The 15,716-nt window shown below is 39.1% G+C and overlaps 1 protein-coding gene across 8 annotated transcripts in view; it reads right to left on the reverse strand.

Moving 5' to 3' along the window:
* The window catches only part of TNIK (TRAF2 and NCK interacting kinase), a 393,297-nt gene that overhangs the window by 147,932 nt on the left and 229,649 nt on the right, over positions 1–15,716 (reverse strand). The window lies entirely within an intron of this gene.

The following is a 15,716-nucleotide window of genomic DNA, read 5'->3' on the forward strand; positions in this document are numbered from 1 at the left end:
TCTGTCATGAAAATCCATTGTCTTTAGAAGGATTCTATTTTTCATCACCATCTATATCAACTATGCAAACACGAGTTTTTTCTTCTATGGTAACAAACAAGCATTATTATCATACTACTTGACTTTGTCTCTTGACAACAAAGAAAAAATTTACAAGACAATACATTGGTAGCTGAAAGGGGTCTTCTGTTTGTATAGCAAACCAATATAGTATGCAACCTGATAGTAAAAAAAAATTCCTCATCTTTTCACCTGGAAGAGATCAAGGTAGACTTGCTATTGAGATAAAACTCATTCTAGGCCTCTGGGAAATTTGTCCATCAAGTACCTATCACTGATCATACTTGGTTCAAGGAAGACTAAGAAAAGTGAAAAGAAAAAAAAAAAATACAGGCTTTTCAATTTAAATTTTGTTAGGTTCATTTTCTTTGAAGCCTCCTTTTATTGAAGTCCCCAGTGGAAGATTATAAAAGTCAGATGGGAAAGGAAGCAAGGGTAAGTTCTCTCGATCTGAGGATGTTCACAAAGCAGGAGTACCCATCTCACCTTCAGGGAAGTACACATGAAAAGAAAGGGGACATGTGGTAGTGGCACAGATGTGAAAAGAAAGAACCCCCTGACAGAGTAAGTTTCGGAATCCAGATTTCATTCATTTTGAGTTTCAATTCAGAGTCCACTAACTTGAGCCGTTTTTTTAGAAGACCTGGCATCACTAATGAAGGGTGTGCGTGTTCTCCTGTAATTTTATTTTGATGTGTACACATCAATTGGACTTTTAAATAGTATTTTATTTTTGAGGTTGGTGGAAGAACTTCTGAGCCCAGGAAGATTGTTTTAGGTGCAGCAGTAAGAATCTCTGAGTGTAAGATTTTTACATCACCATTACCTGAATTCTTCCCTCCTCCAGCTACTCAATCTCAACAATGCTGGGCCCTTCTGTAGTCTCCACGAGTGTCTTCTTTCCTCTTCCTCTTCACATTATTTCTACTCATTATTCCTGACTGAGTTTAATGGATACTCCTGAGGGATGTCTTCTCCAGTTCTCTCGGGTAATGTCAAGTCTACCCGCTATATCTTGTCCACCCCCCAAAGCTGCATATTTGTTGGTACCGGAATAGAGGTAAGGGTCATCCTGAGTCATAATTGCCCTTGTTCTTGATTCTCTCCTCCATGGACTGTAAGTTCTCCTGCCTTCAAATATCAGTTCCAGAGCCCCCTGCCCCATAAAGCTCTCTGATCTGCCTGACGTGCTTCTAGTCCCATAAATCATCACGGCTCTCTTCCCTCGCAGCACCTACCAGAACTGCAATCCACATTTATCTGTTTAAACATTCGACTGAAGCCTCTCTTCCCTATCAATCCATAAAAACTATAAACAAAGACCCTTCCTGCTTTAGCTCTTTTTAATATCCTAGCATCAAGCAAAATGCCTGTGAATAAATATTAATAAAAAAGTGAATACCTATAAAATGTCCAACCACTTACAGTAGCCTTCCTTATAGCTTGAAAGGAATTGGTAACAATAAGAGGAGTGGTGAAATGCTGACACATTCTGACCACACAAAAATCAGTTTTCCTAAAAAGTGATGGAGATTTGCAAACCTAGGAGAATGAGGCATGTTACATATCACATGGCCTATCCAAGTCAAAGAGTAGGTAATTTCAAAATAGAATGTGTGCTTGGGATGCTGAGCTAACAAGAAGCACGTGGCCTTAACAATGGAAAGGAGTAGAGGAGTGAAGGGCTGGGAAGGAGGCTGGGGGAGGGGATAGCACACTGCTGACCCAAGAAATCTTCCCTGTGGCCATCAAAAACTGCCTGCGTCTTCACCACAGGTATAAGGAGAGAATGACCTTCACAGTCCTTCAACCTGCTGCAGCGTCCTGCAGCAGACCTCAAAATGTCTGAGGATCATGCATATTAGCTATTTTAAATCCACCACGTGGGGCCAAATAATCATGGATGAATGCAGGATGGGAGCAGATGTACTTTAGGGAAGCCTAGATACAAGGGGAGAAAACAAACCTGAGGGTTTCCGGGGTGACCTGGCATCTGCTTTCAACTAAAGGGACAAGTAAATGAGACAGTAAAACATCAATCACTTTCCAGCAGCAGTGGGACAGGCTCAGCCTGGGTCATTCTTAAAGAGAAGCTGGGCTCGTTCTACGAGTATTTGCTGCCTGTCTCCTAGGTTCTCCACAGGACGGTGGCTGACATGGGAGAAAGAGAGAAGAGAACGTGCCTGAAAAAGCTTACCATATCATTAAGAAAATAAGAACTTATGAAACAGCTAAATAGCAGTGTAATTCAGAATATAATTAAATCCGAAATAAATAGTACTGGGAGGCCAGAATGAAATCAGCACATCCTCTATTGCTATGAAAAGGTAAACTGAGGCAACATGATAATGAAGAAGGCATATGCATTGAGTCAAGAAAATGAGTCGGGGGGCAGGTGGGGTACATGTCCAGTTTGGGCCCCACTTCTTTCTGGTTGTATGGTCCCAGGAAAGTAACCTACCTTTTAGAGTCTAATTTTTCTCATTTATATGGAGATATAGATTTTATAATAGTATTATAATATGTCCCAATCTTTTGTGAAAATTAAATGAAGATGTGAAAGTTATAAAACGTAATACAAAATAAATGTTATTATTAATCTTCTCAACCAAAAAATAAATAACAAGAGTAAGAGGTCAGGAATATAAGTAACTTGAATTTTAGGTTTAAATTGCACTGTTTGCAAACACAGTTAAAGAACCACCGTGGGTCATGATTATGTAGCTCTAATATAGAACCTTGAGCTTGATCTTATATTACCTCCTAAGTGAGTAGGCAATTTATCAGGCCTTCGGGGCTACTGTTTATCCAGATTTCTAGTCTAGGGCATTGATGGCCCTAAGTTATGCAGTGAAACTGAAAGGGAGGCACTTCTTGTGACCATAAGAACTCATTTAACCCCTTCACAAGCAGTCTGACCTCTTACAACATGGCCTATTGAAGAAGATGGGTTATGAAGTTTTCAAAAGGACAGACAGAATTGAGGCTAGAATTAGATTACAAAGCTATATGAAGCTTTTCTTCTATTTCATAAATGGATTATTCTTGTCTTAAGAATTAAGCAAAGGGATCAAGTTCACTGGGAAACTAATGACCACTGGGTCATAATTTAAAAAACAAAGTAATAGTACCAAAATTGTAAGAAACTTTAAAAGGGAGCAATTTTAATCAGCCAAGTCTGATAGTCTAGGAAGAACCATAATTTCAATCAGAAGACTTCAAAAATCTTGTCCAAGCTGATTCATTATGTAAACTCAGATACGGCTATTTAAACTCTCTGAATGTCAGATATTTTCATCTATAAATGGGAAAAAGAATACCTATCTAAGTCACCTCTCAGGTCTTAGAAATGATTAACTGCTTAAGCAGAGCACTATTATCAACATAAAGAAAATTATTATTTTTTCTTAAAATGGCAGGAATCTATTGCTAAGTATTTGTGACAGACTGAAAGGAAAAATGGCCCTGACATTTGGCATTCATTGGAAGGACTTTTGCTGAAGCTGAAGCTTTAATGCTTTGGCCACCTGATGTAAAGAGCTGACTCACTGGAAAAGACCCTGATGCTGGGAAAGACTGAAGGACAAGAGGGCAACAGAGGATGAGATGGTTGGATGGCATCACCAACTCAATGGATATGAGTTTGAACAAACTATGGGAGACAGTGAAGGACAGGGAAGCGCCTGGCGTGCTACAGTCTGACTTGCTAACAGTCGGACATGACTTAGCAACTGAATAACAACAATACATTTATGTATTGAGGTGGAGTCCATCCTCTCTGCTTATCTCTGGGCTTGGCCCCGTGACTTGCTTTGGCCAATGGGCTATTACCTAATGTGATATAGCAGAGACTTGAAAAGTTTCTGTGTATTGGGGTAGACTTCTAATTGCTTGCAGAGAACAATTCCATATGAAAAACCAGAACCAGCATATCAAAAGGATAATAAAACAGAAAAAGAAACAGTGCTTTTCAAATGCAAGGAAAAGGATGATTCCAGACAATGCTTGCTAACCACTGACTACCTCTGATGGCTATATGATGATCACAACCGTAGTCATAAAATACAGCCAAAGCCAACCTGATGTAACGCTCTGTACCATAGGTTGTATGTGTATTATTGAATATCCAAAACAGATCTATGAAATACATGTTTTTAATGATCCCGTTGAACAAATAAGAAATATGAGTTTCAGAAAGTGTATTCCTATTTTAGAGCTTCCCAGGGGCCTCAGTGGTAAAAGAATCCACCTGCCAATGCAGGAGACACAGGTTCCACCCCTGGGTCAAGAAGATCCCCTGCAGGAGGAAATGGCAACCCACTCCAGTATTCTTGCCTGGGAAATCCCATGGACAGAGGAGCCTGGCGGGCTACAGTCCACGGGGTCGCAAAGAGTCAGACACGATTGAACATGCACACACGGCACATTCCTATATTAAAAGTTAGAGCCAAGATCTAAAGCCAAGATTTGTCTGACTTCAAAGTCAGTGTTTGTAATTCTAAAATGAAAACTCTAGATAGAAGGGTGATTACCCACAATGATAAAACCAAAGCTGCTGCTAAATCATGAAATAAGAGTTTAGGAGCACCTTAAGTCAGGGTTGAAGAGAAACCTGCCTTTGGTCCTCCAATTAAACGAGCTTTTTAGCACCCATTAATATTTGCTTATGAATGATTCCAGGGGATAAAGGAGGGATTTTAAGTTGCATATTTATTATACAGGGGAACATACTTTAAGAATCTACAATACAGCAGGATTTAAAACCAGAATTAATGAGACATTTAATATTAGTGTGCTCAATAACACAGCTCTCAATCCATGGAAGAGGAATAAACCTGTGTAATTCTTACAACAATCCAAGAGACTGGTCAGTTTTAACTTTACAAAAAAGGATGGGGTGAGCGTGTGTGCTAAGTTGCTTCAGTCGTGTTTGACTCTTTGTGACCCCGTGGACTGTAGCCTGCCAGGGTCATCTGTCCATGGGATTCTCCAGGCAGGAATACTGGAGTGGGTTGCCATGCCCTGCTCCAGGGGATCTTCCCCACCCAGGTATCAAACCCATGTCTCTTACATCTCCTGCATTGGCAGGCAGATTCTTTACCACTTGAGACAGCTGGGAAGCCCAGAATGAGGTGTACAGACTCATAAGTGCTATTATATCCTACATGTTTGGATACTGGCTAAAACTACCTCTGCTCCTCCTCACCTGAGCTGCTCTCCACAGTGGTTGCTGGCATTAGGCAGGCATTTGTGTTAACATGTCCATCATTTTCATCTTTGTTGTTGACTGAATGTGACAAAATTTGAAGACAATTCATTGTTAAAGAATTATAGACTAATAGAATTTGTAGGGATTACTGACATCTTCTAAGATGTGATTTTTTGGGAAAAAAAAACAATAATTTATAGCACTGAAATCCTTTTCTCCAGTAGAAAATCTATTCAGGATGCCAGTAGATAAACTCAATAAAAACTATGCTTTTAAAAACAGTAAACATTTATTTTTATAACTTTAACTAAGTAATACCTAGTTATAAAGTTAATCAGTGACAACAAAGGGGTTATTTTAGTGAAGGCAAATTTAGAATTTTTGAAACAAACTGCAAGTCACATATCAGTTTCAATATCTTAGTCATTTTGAGTTTTGTTTTGGTTCCAAAGGATAGAGAAAATCTACATTTCCTAAGAAATGCAATGCATAAATAGCATGACTTGCCATTTCAGCGGAAAATTGATATGAATGACATTCTGCACATGAATGAAGTAACCTGGAGTACAAATTGAGAGGCTGCCATTTTCTTTTATTTTTAAATTTATTTTATTGATGTATAGGTGATTTTAACTTCCCTGTGGCTCAGATGGTAAAGAATCTATCTGCAATTCAGGAGACCTGGGTTTGATCCCTGGGTCAGAAAGATCCTCTGGAAAAGAGAATGGCTACCCACTCCAGTATTCTTGCCTGGAGAATTCCATGGACAGAGGAGCCTGGTGGGTTACAATCCATGGGGTCGCAAAAAGTCGGACATGACTGAGCAACTAACATTTTCACTTTCATAGTTGATTTACAAGGTTGTGTTAATTTCTGATGTAAACTGATTCAGTTACACATTTATGCACATTCTTTTTCATATTCTGTTCCATTATGGTTTATCACTGGATATTGGTTATAGTCCCCTGTGCTATACACTACGGCCCTGTTGTTTATGCATTCTATATATAATGGTTTGCATCTGCTAACCCCAAACTCCCAATCTGTCCTTCCCTCACGCCCCCCGAGAGGCTGCCATTTTCCAGTGTGTTCAAAGTTGGTATATAATATACAGTTTGAAGGGTTTAAAAATCAGTTTATTAAATATTAATACTAAAGTATATTGAACATTGAGACTTAAGCATGTATGGATCCTCTAGAATTACCTCAAGGTGGGGTTTGAGGTCTGAGGAAACAGACCCAGGGTGTTTCAATAACTTACCTAATCCCACATCGCTTCATTGCAGCACTGCTAGAATTTGAGACCTTGCTATGGCATTCTCCAGGCAGCAATTGGATTTGTTGTATACGTTAACCCTAAACTAAATTCATTCAACACATATTTATTTCTGTCTGCTCTATCCCAGGCACAATGCTAAATAACATTAGCGGTAATAATAATTGTATAATACAGTCACACCCCCTCCCCCCAGTATCCTCAAGGAACTGGTTCTAGGACCCCCATGGATACCGAAACCCACGTCTCTTATGTAAAGTGGCACCCTGCAACCAGCCTGCCGTATCTGTGGGTTTCAACCTCAGATCTAACTAACACCGTGAATACAGAGAGCTGCCTGTAATACAACAATGGACCTAACACTTTCAAGCTCTTCCACGATAAAACTTAACTATAGTCTCGTGGGGGACAAAAATGGATATCAAATAATGATACAGATACATGCAAAATTATTAACATGAGAGGTTCGAGTAGCTTATCTAATTAGGAGCATCAGGGGAGACAGCCAAGAAATCCAAGTGTGAGCTGAATTCTAAAGGCCATGTGGGAGCTACCCAGTTAGGGGGAAAGAACAAATATAGTATGATGTGACTGAGGAGGCATTGGTCTCCTGGCAGAATCAGTGACTGCCAAGGCCTGTTACCCGGATGGGGTACGGCATGTGGTTTCCTATAGGAGTCATTGGTGCTATGGAGAGAAAAATGAAAAATATATGCAAGAGATGCCATGACAGTAACACCTGTGTTCTATGTACTAAGCTCAAATGCTTTATAAATACCCACATTTACTTCTCACACTAACTTTAAGAGAGAAGTGATATTATCCATATTTATACATGTAAAGGGTTTCCCAGGTGGCTCCGTGGTCAAGAATTCGCCTGCCATAAAGGAGACCCAAGAGATGTGGGTTTGATCTCTGGGTTGGGAAGGCCCCCTGGAGTAGGAAATGGCAACCCACTCCAGTATTCTTGCCTGAAAATTCCATAGAGTTTTAGAGGAGTATGGTAGGCACCAGTCCTTAGGGTCTCAGAGAGTCAAATACGACTGAACACACACACAGAGCACAACAACATACATGTGTAATAAATGGAGGGTAAGCAACATGCCCAGGATAAGAGAGCCCGGAAGTGTCAAAACTAGGACAGACTGAGATGGTGACAGTTTGCATTGCCCTTCTTTGCTATTGTTGTTCAGTTGCTAAGTTGTGTCTGACTCATTGCAACCTCATGGACTGCAGCACTCCAGGCTTCCCTGTTCTTCACTATCACCCAGTTTGCTCAAACGCATGTCCACTGAGTGGGTGATGCCATCCAACCATCACATCCTAGGCTAACCTGCTCCCTCTCTACTAGGAAGTGGTGTCCCCTAGAGAAGCAAATATGACAAGGGTGGCATGCATGCTTCTCACACCCATGCCAGCACTGATACATGACTCCCAAGAGAACTACAAATTTATAAGATAGGTTCTAACCCTAGGAATATTTCATTTATTGGGCTAAAATCTATCATCAATAAGACAGCTTTTCCAACAACATGGATGAACCTAGGGATTATCATACTAAGGGAAGTAAGTCAGAAAGAGAAAGACAAATACCATATGATACAACTGACATGTGGAATCCAAAATATGACACAAATGAATCTATCTACGAAACAGACCCACAGACATAGAGAACAGACCTGTGGTTGCCAAAGCAAGGCAGGATCTGGGGGGGAGGGTTGGGAGGTTGGGATTAGCAGAGGCAAACTATTATATTTAGGATGGATAAACAACAAGATCCCACTGTATAGCACAGGGAACTATAATATTTTGTGATAAATCATAATGTAAAGGAATATGTAATATATATATATGTGTGTGTGTATGTGTGTGTGTGTGTGTGTATATATATATATATATATATATATATAAAGCTATGACAAGCCTAGACAGCATATTAAAAAGCAGAGACATCATTTTGCCAACAAAGGTCTGTACAGTCAAAATTCTGGTTTTTCCAGTAGTCATGTACAGATGTGAGAGTTGGACCATAAAGAAGGCTGGAGCACCTCAGAATTGATGCTTTCACACTGTGGTGCTGGAGAAGACTCTTGAGAGTCCCTTGGACAGCAAAGAGATCAAACCAGTCAATCCTTAAGGAAATCACTCTGAATATTCATTGAAGGACTGATGCTGAAGCTGAAGCTCCAATACTTTGGCCACCTGATGTGAAAAGCTGACTCACTGGAAAAGACCCTGGTGCTGGGAAAGATTGAAGGCAGGAGGAGAAGTGGGTGACAGACGATGAGATGGTTGTATGGCATCACTGACTCAATGGACATGAGTTTGAGCAAACTCCAGGAGATGGTGAAGGACAGGGAAGCCTGGTGCTGCAGTCCATGAGGTTGCAAAGAGTCAGACACAACTTAGCAACTGAACAACAACAGTCACTTTATTGGGGAACAAATGCACTGGCAACCAAAATAAGTGAGTTTCCTTCTTAAATTTTCCCTTAATACTCTCTGTATACTCCCTCAAAGTTAATCAGAACTCTACATAACCGTTCAACTGTTTGTTAAATATCTTTCACTCATGTTGGAATTTATGATTCCAGAAGATAGCACCCTTGTCTGTCTTATTCACTACCATGACCCCAAAGGACAGCACATTCATTTATTCTTAGTGAATGAATAATTATTGTGATTTCAGTCTTTAGCTTCTGGAATGTAGCCTCACTTTCTCTTTTGGATTCTGCTCTATAGTAACCCATTGTTCGGGGTAAGACTAATAACTCTGAGGTGGTGAAGACTGGGCTGATTCAAGCTATTTACACATACTGACAATGAACTAACCCACACTTGTGCCACATGTGGCATGGGGCTCATAGCACAGGCTACCATCCCAGTACAGAAGTTCAATGCACATTATAACATCCTCTTTTCATTCCTCTTGAATGTCCCACTCAGGCATTCACTGTCTCTTACCAAGACCTATATTTATTGAGGAAATGTTATGTACCAGGCACTAGATAGTATATAAATTTAATCTCAAAACAAGTTTGCAATGTTTGTATTTGCATCTAACAGATAAGAAAAAATGAGATTCAGAAAAGTTAAAAAGTTTTTTCAAGGGGAGTAAGGAGAGGAGGGGGGTGTGAACTCAGCTCTATCTGAATCTGAAGGCCATGCTCCTGCAATGCCCATCCCCATCTGTCATTCCAGTAACAGGGCTGTGGAGAAGGTGGGTACACCCTGACTGGCTGGATTTGAATTCTAACTCTGGCATTTACTGTCTGTGAAGCTCGGGCAAGTTGTGTATAATTTTTATCCTTTCAATTAATTCCTCATTTGTAAAATGGATAGATTAGCTTGCTCCTCTAATGGGAATTGTTTCAAGGACTAAATGAGTTAGAATATGTTGTATTAAGTACTAAGAACAATGCTTGGCACCTAATAAGCAATCAATGATAGTAATCTTTATTCTTGACTATGGCTGCTATCGTTATTACTGTTACCAACATTATGTTCTATGCTACCCATCACTCCACTGAATTGTCCCACTTTGGGAGGGAAGAACCAAAAGTGCCTGGAGCAGTATGTCCTCTAATTCTTCCAAATAACCTAAGAAGAAAAGATTTTTTCTTGGTTCAATTTCAGCAAACACTCAATGAGTCCATTAACTATAGGCAAAGAACTCGACCAGAAGCTACCGGGAGAAGACCACTTCCTCACTCTTTAAAGAGAGATGGAGGCTGGCTGAAAGCTTCACCCATAGGAGTTCAGTAAGTAAGACAAAAATAGAAACTCAGTCAAGCAGGGCTTATATTGCATCCTTCTAGTAGGTAAATCCCATCATGTTACTTTGCTATTTAACTTCTGGTTAAACACACTGGCTCTAGCAGTGGTGTGAAGAAGGGGCCAGGACTGACAGCCTCCCTCCCCTTGTATAAAACAACCCCCCTATATCTCTTCAATATAATGGGTTTTTGCCTAAGCCTATTTGATCTAAGGGTTTTATTGGAAAAATTGAAAAATGAAAACCTTGTAATGTCCTTGCCATAGCACTCAATTCCTTCTTGACCTGGCCCTCATCTGTACAGATTCACCTTGTATCACTCTCTCCTCAGAACTATTTTTATCCTAAAACTAACCTATGTAATGCTTCCCTGGTGGTTCAGATGTAAAGAATCCACCTGCAATGCAGGAGACCCAGGTTCCATCCTTGGGTTAAGAAGATCCCCTGGAGAAGGAAATGGCAACCCACTCTAGTATTCTTGCCTGGAGAATCCCATGGAAAGAGGATCCTGGTGGGCTATAGTCCATGGAATCGCAGAGTCGGACATGACTGAGTGACTCTCACACACACACACACACACACACACACACACACACACACACATAACAGTTTCCAGAACGTGCTGCATACTTTCTCAGCCTCCATGCCTTGGCACAGGCTGTTTTCTTGTGGTCAGAAACATTTTTGTCTGATTGTCCTCCTGGGCCTAATTATTACCCCTCACTGTCACATTACATTTTATACATAACTGTATAATTTTATGACTTTATTATAAAATGGATTAGCTTTACTTACAAATATTTAGGGCAATGTTGTATTACTGTAAGCTCCCTTCAGGCAAAGAATCACTTTTTCAACTTTGAATTTCTAGTGTCTGTCATAAAATAGGTGTTTAGTAAATGTTTATCAAATAAATTAATTTTAAAAATCACACTAGATGAAATATTAAACAGCCTTCTATATTAACTGAAGACCTAAGGCAATGTGATAGGCAGGGTGGACTTAAAAGAGTTAAAATACTCAAGTTGAAATACTCACTCCATCATTTACATGTTACATTAAACGAGATACTTAATATGCCTAGTTTTCTCATCTTTATAATGAAACTAATAATGGAGTCTGGTGGTTATTGACAGCATTCAGTGAAATCAATATACAGAAAATATTTTAAAGAGTTCTGACTCATAATAATGACTCCATCAATGTTAGCTACCATTTTTATTATTTCAGGCTGAAATATAAAAAATTGTAACTGAGAGGCACCTTATTTAAGGACTAAATCAGTTTAAAATAACATTGACTATAATGATATAATCTCATAATAATCTAATTATCTTGTTTTTCCCTGCTCAACACCCTCTCTGCCCTTTGATCTTAACAGTTATCACGATTTTCTTTAAGGATGCCTCCTTTCCACTGTTAGTTGCTCAGTCATGTCCAACTCTGAGACTCCATGGACTATAGCCCGCCAGGCTCCACTGTCCATGGAATTCTCCAGGCAAGAATACTGGAGTGGGTTGCCATTTCCTTCTCCAAGGGATCTTTTTGACCCAGAGATGAAACCTGGGTCTCCAGCACTGCAGGCACATTTTTTTACCATCAGAGCCACAGGGACCAGATGTGGCTCAAGAGAAACAGAATTGGCACTGGGATGGTGAGGTGACCCAAGCTGGGCTTCTGATATTGAGACTTGCACTCTTGCTGAGACTAAGGGCAATAAAGTAATTAGAACATGAGCCTGCAGCTGCTGGTGGAAAGAAAGCAAAGTCCAGAGATGGAGAGATACACAATTTCCAACTAATCATGTTACTTCCTAGACCCTGCTGAGCTTTTTTTTTTTAAATATACACAAAACAATAAATTCTGTTTTCAGCTTCATCCATTCTGAGTGGGGCTTTGGTACTAAAACCCAGCATGTCCTGAGTAATGATCATAACCAGTCATTGTTAAGATGAAAGCCTACAATACCAAGTTATTATGTTATCAAGTCCTACATGGACTTCAAGGTATCATTGTAAAGGGACTAGTTTACACCAGAAATTTTGATCCAAATGAAGATGGAGATTATTTGCAGGGTGATCAAAGGACCATAGTCTCTTCATACTTGGCCTAGAAAAGTGCTGTTCCGGTTGGTGTGCTTGTAGAAAAGCTTGTAGAAAAGGCAGAATCCGCCACACTCCAGACCATCAGGGATCAGTAGACATACGGAAAAATTGTAACGCTTACCTTCTTTACTTAATCCTCTGATTATTGGACATTTCTGTCTGACAGGGAATTCTCTGATTTTACCAGTTTAGTCATGAATTGTAAAAGATGAACTTTTTAGATAACATCCAGAATTTTATGGGAAATGTGCTGTTCTATAAGCGGTTCCTTGTTTGGCCTAATATTGCTAAACACAGAAGTAAAGGAACCTCAATAATAATTAATGTACATCAAAGATGTCATCTGATTATTTTAGTTAGGTTTGCACAAGTAATGAAGAGTGGTTTATCCACTGAAATTACAGAGGTTATACGACAAAGGAAATTTACACAAACTAAATTTGTGAATTGACTAAAACAGAATCATCTACCCAGACTGAACTAATTCTGTGCTTCTCAGGAATGTAACATCCAACATGATAAATATAATTAACACTGCTGTCTACTATATACGAGTGTTGTAGAGTAAATCCAGAGTTTTGTTTTTTTTTTCAGGTTTCTTTTTTTCTTTTTTTTTTTCCATTTATTTTTATTAGTTGGAGGCTAATTACTTTACAATATTGTAGTGGTTTTTGCCATACATTGACATGAATCAGCCATGGATTTACATGTATTCCCCATCCCGATCCCCCCTCCCACCTCGCTCTCCACCCGATTCCTCTGGGTCTTCCCAGTGCACCAGGCCGAGCACTTGTCTCATGCATCCAGCCTGGGCTGGTGATCTGTTTCACCCTAGATAAAATACATGTTTCGATGATGTTCTCTCAAAACATCCCACCCTCGCCTTCTCCCACATGAATTCATTTGAATCAGTTCTAATGAGATGGATGAAACGGAGTTCTTATCACAAGAAAAAAATCTTTTTTCTATTTCTCTAAGTTTGTATCTATATGAGATGACGAATGTTTATTAAACTTATTGTATAATCTTTTCTTGATATTTGTAAGCCTAATCATTATGCTGTACACCTACTGTATGTCAATTATATCTCAACAAACTTAGAAGAAAAAAAAGCAATAAATAAAAAAATTACTTGCTTTTCAAAAGAAAAAAAAAAAGGCAAGTTCTGAAGCTCCACCTAGAAATTCTGCAGCAAGCCCAGTATTTCTGCATTTCTGATGAGCACCCCAAGTGTGCTGAAAGTTCATAGATATTAGCCGTCCACTATGAGGAACACTGCCCTAGAGGATACAGTTTTGTTTAGATAATTAAAGTACACAAATCCAGCTGGGAACGAATCCCCAGAAAACACTGAAATGCAAAAATTCTCATAATTATTTCAGAAACTGAAAGAACTTCAAAGACTGAGTTTAAGCCCTAATTCTGAAGCAAATATGGGCAAATTTGGAAGTGTCTCAGCTTTAAAACTAAAGAACATAAATATTATACTCAGTTTTTTCTATATTATTTTCTTCTTTAAAAAAGGACATGGTATAGAATAAAAATAATTTAAAAATTGATTTCAAGGTGATAGTTTTATCAGTTTCATTACAATAATCTATAGTAACTTTCTAGTAGATCTTTGCAAACAATTAACAAAGGCAACCTTTGAGAATTCATCTCGGGGCAGCTATAATGAGCACAATTATAATAATTGGTAAGAAGCTTTTACAACATTCCATAATACACAAAAGACAACATGGCAAAATGAAATTGATTGTTTTCTGAGGACACCACATGAATTTCACAAAGGAAATCTTATGTTGACTACGATGTGTACAGGAGTGATACAACAGTCATTTGCTGCTAGATCATACACCATGGGAAATAAGAAAACCATTTCCCGATGTATATCCATGTTTGCCTTTGTTAAGGGTCAGTGGTTACATAATGGTCATGGTCAATGATGTGCCTAAAACAGGGAACTACCCAGACCTTTCAACAGAAGTTTCCCAAGAGAATCAAGCCCACATACTATAAAGCATCCATTATATGCAATGGATTGACTGTGCATTGAAATGGTGCCAGCTCTTCACCATCCTGGGGAGAATTGAGGAAATTGTCTCTAAATCATCTTCGGTAGGGTTCAGTTGCCTTGTGAAACCCAGTTTAGAGAGGCTAACTAACATAGCGTAGCTATGAAAATACATACTCTGGGATAAACTGCTGTGTACCTTTTTTTCTTCCAAGCAAGGTGGTCTAGCAATAGTAAATAATTCTCTGAGCAACTTAAAATCTCACAAATAGAACCAGAAAAGTGATATTCAGAGCTCTCAAGTCATACTTTGTGCATTAACATACAGCTCTGTGCACAACTGTGCACCGAGATTAATGATATCAGTGGAACTCAACTGCAGTTCTGCAGACCCACACAACAGAACTTTACGGCATGAATGTCTTGGACTCCATCCACATCCATTAGTTGTTCAACTGCCAAGTGTGCTGCATTATGTGGCGATCCTGTTCAATCCAAGGAAAATACAGTAGTACAACTTCAGCAGAATTGCAAAATAAATTCTTACTTGTTTTTTGCAGGGAGCTTGTGAAAGATTTACACATTTCTAATGGGTTTCTGTGTAGAGACTGATAGTATCTTCTCTTGATTTTTTTGTCAGACCCAGCTAATGAAAAATACATTCTCCCTTCACTCCTGACTAATAAAAGAACCCAGATGAACTGGGCACTTTGGTAGGATGAAAGACTACATTTCCCAGCTTCCCCTGCAGCGAGGTAGCCAAAGAAAGCAGAAGTAAATAAAAATGTTGTATGTAAGTAGAAAGAATTTCACTGAAGGGGCTATATTCTGTATCCTCTTCTCCCACCAACTCTCTCCCCATCCTACCCACCTTTTTTTTTGCCTGCCAAAGAATGTGATCAATGGAAATCCAACAACCACCTTGTGTCATGGAACTGACCTTAAGTGTGGAAGCTATGTGTCAGAATGGTGGAACAGAAAGATAAAAACACCCTCCTACTCTGTCACATGGCTGCTACACATTTCTGGGCTGTCGACTTTAAACTCATTTAACATGTGACGGTATAACACTTTCATCATGCTTAAGTCTCTGTTAATTTTAATTTTCTTTTACAAGTGGCAGAAACTAAACCTTATTAATATAATCTATATGCATTTTTCTTATTCAGTAAAGGCCAGGTGAATTAAAAAACTAATTGGGATGAACTATTTGAGATGGTTTGCAAGCTCTAAAATTTGAATAATGCATATAAGACAAATAAAAGGAAGGAGTACTTT

This window comes from Cervus elaphus, chromosome 19, assembly GCF_910594005.1.
Source record: "Cervus elaphus chromosome 19, mCerEla1.1, whole genome shotgun sequence".
In the NCBI taxonomy this organism is placed as follows: domain Eukaryota; kingdom Metazoa; phylum Chordata; class Mammalia; order Artiodactyla; family Cervidae; genus Cervus; species Cervus elaphus.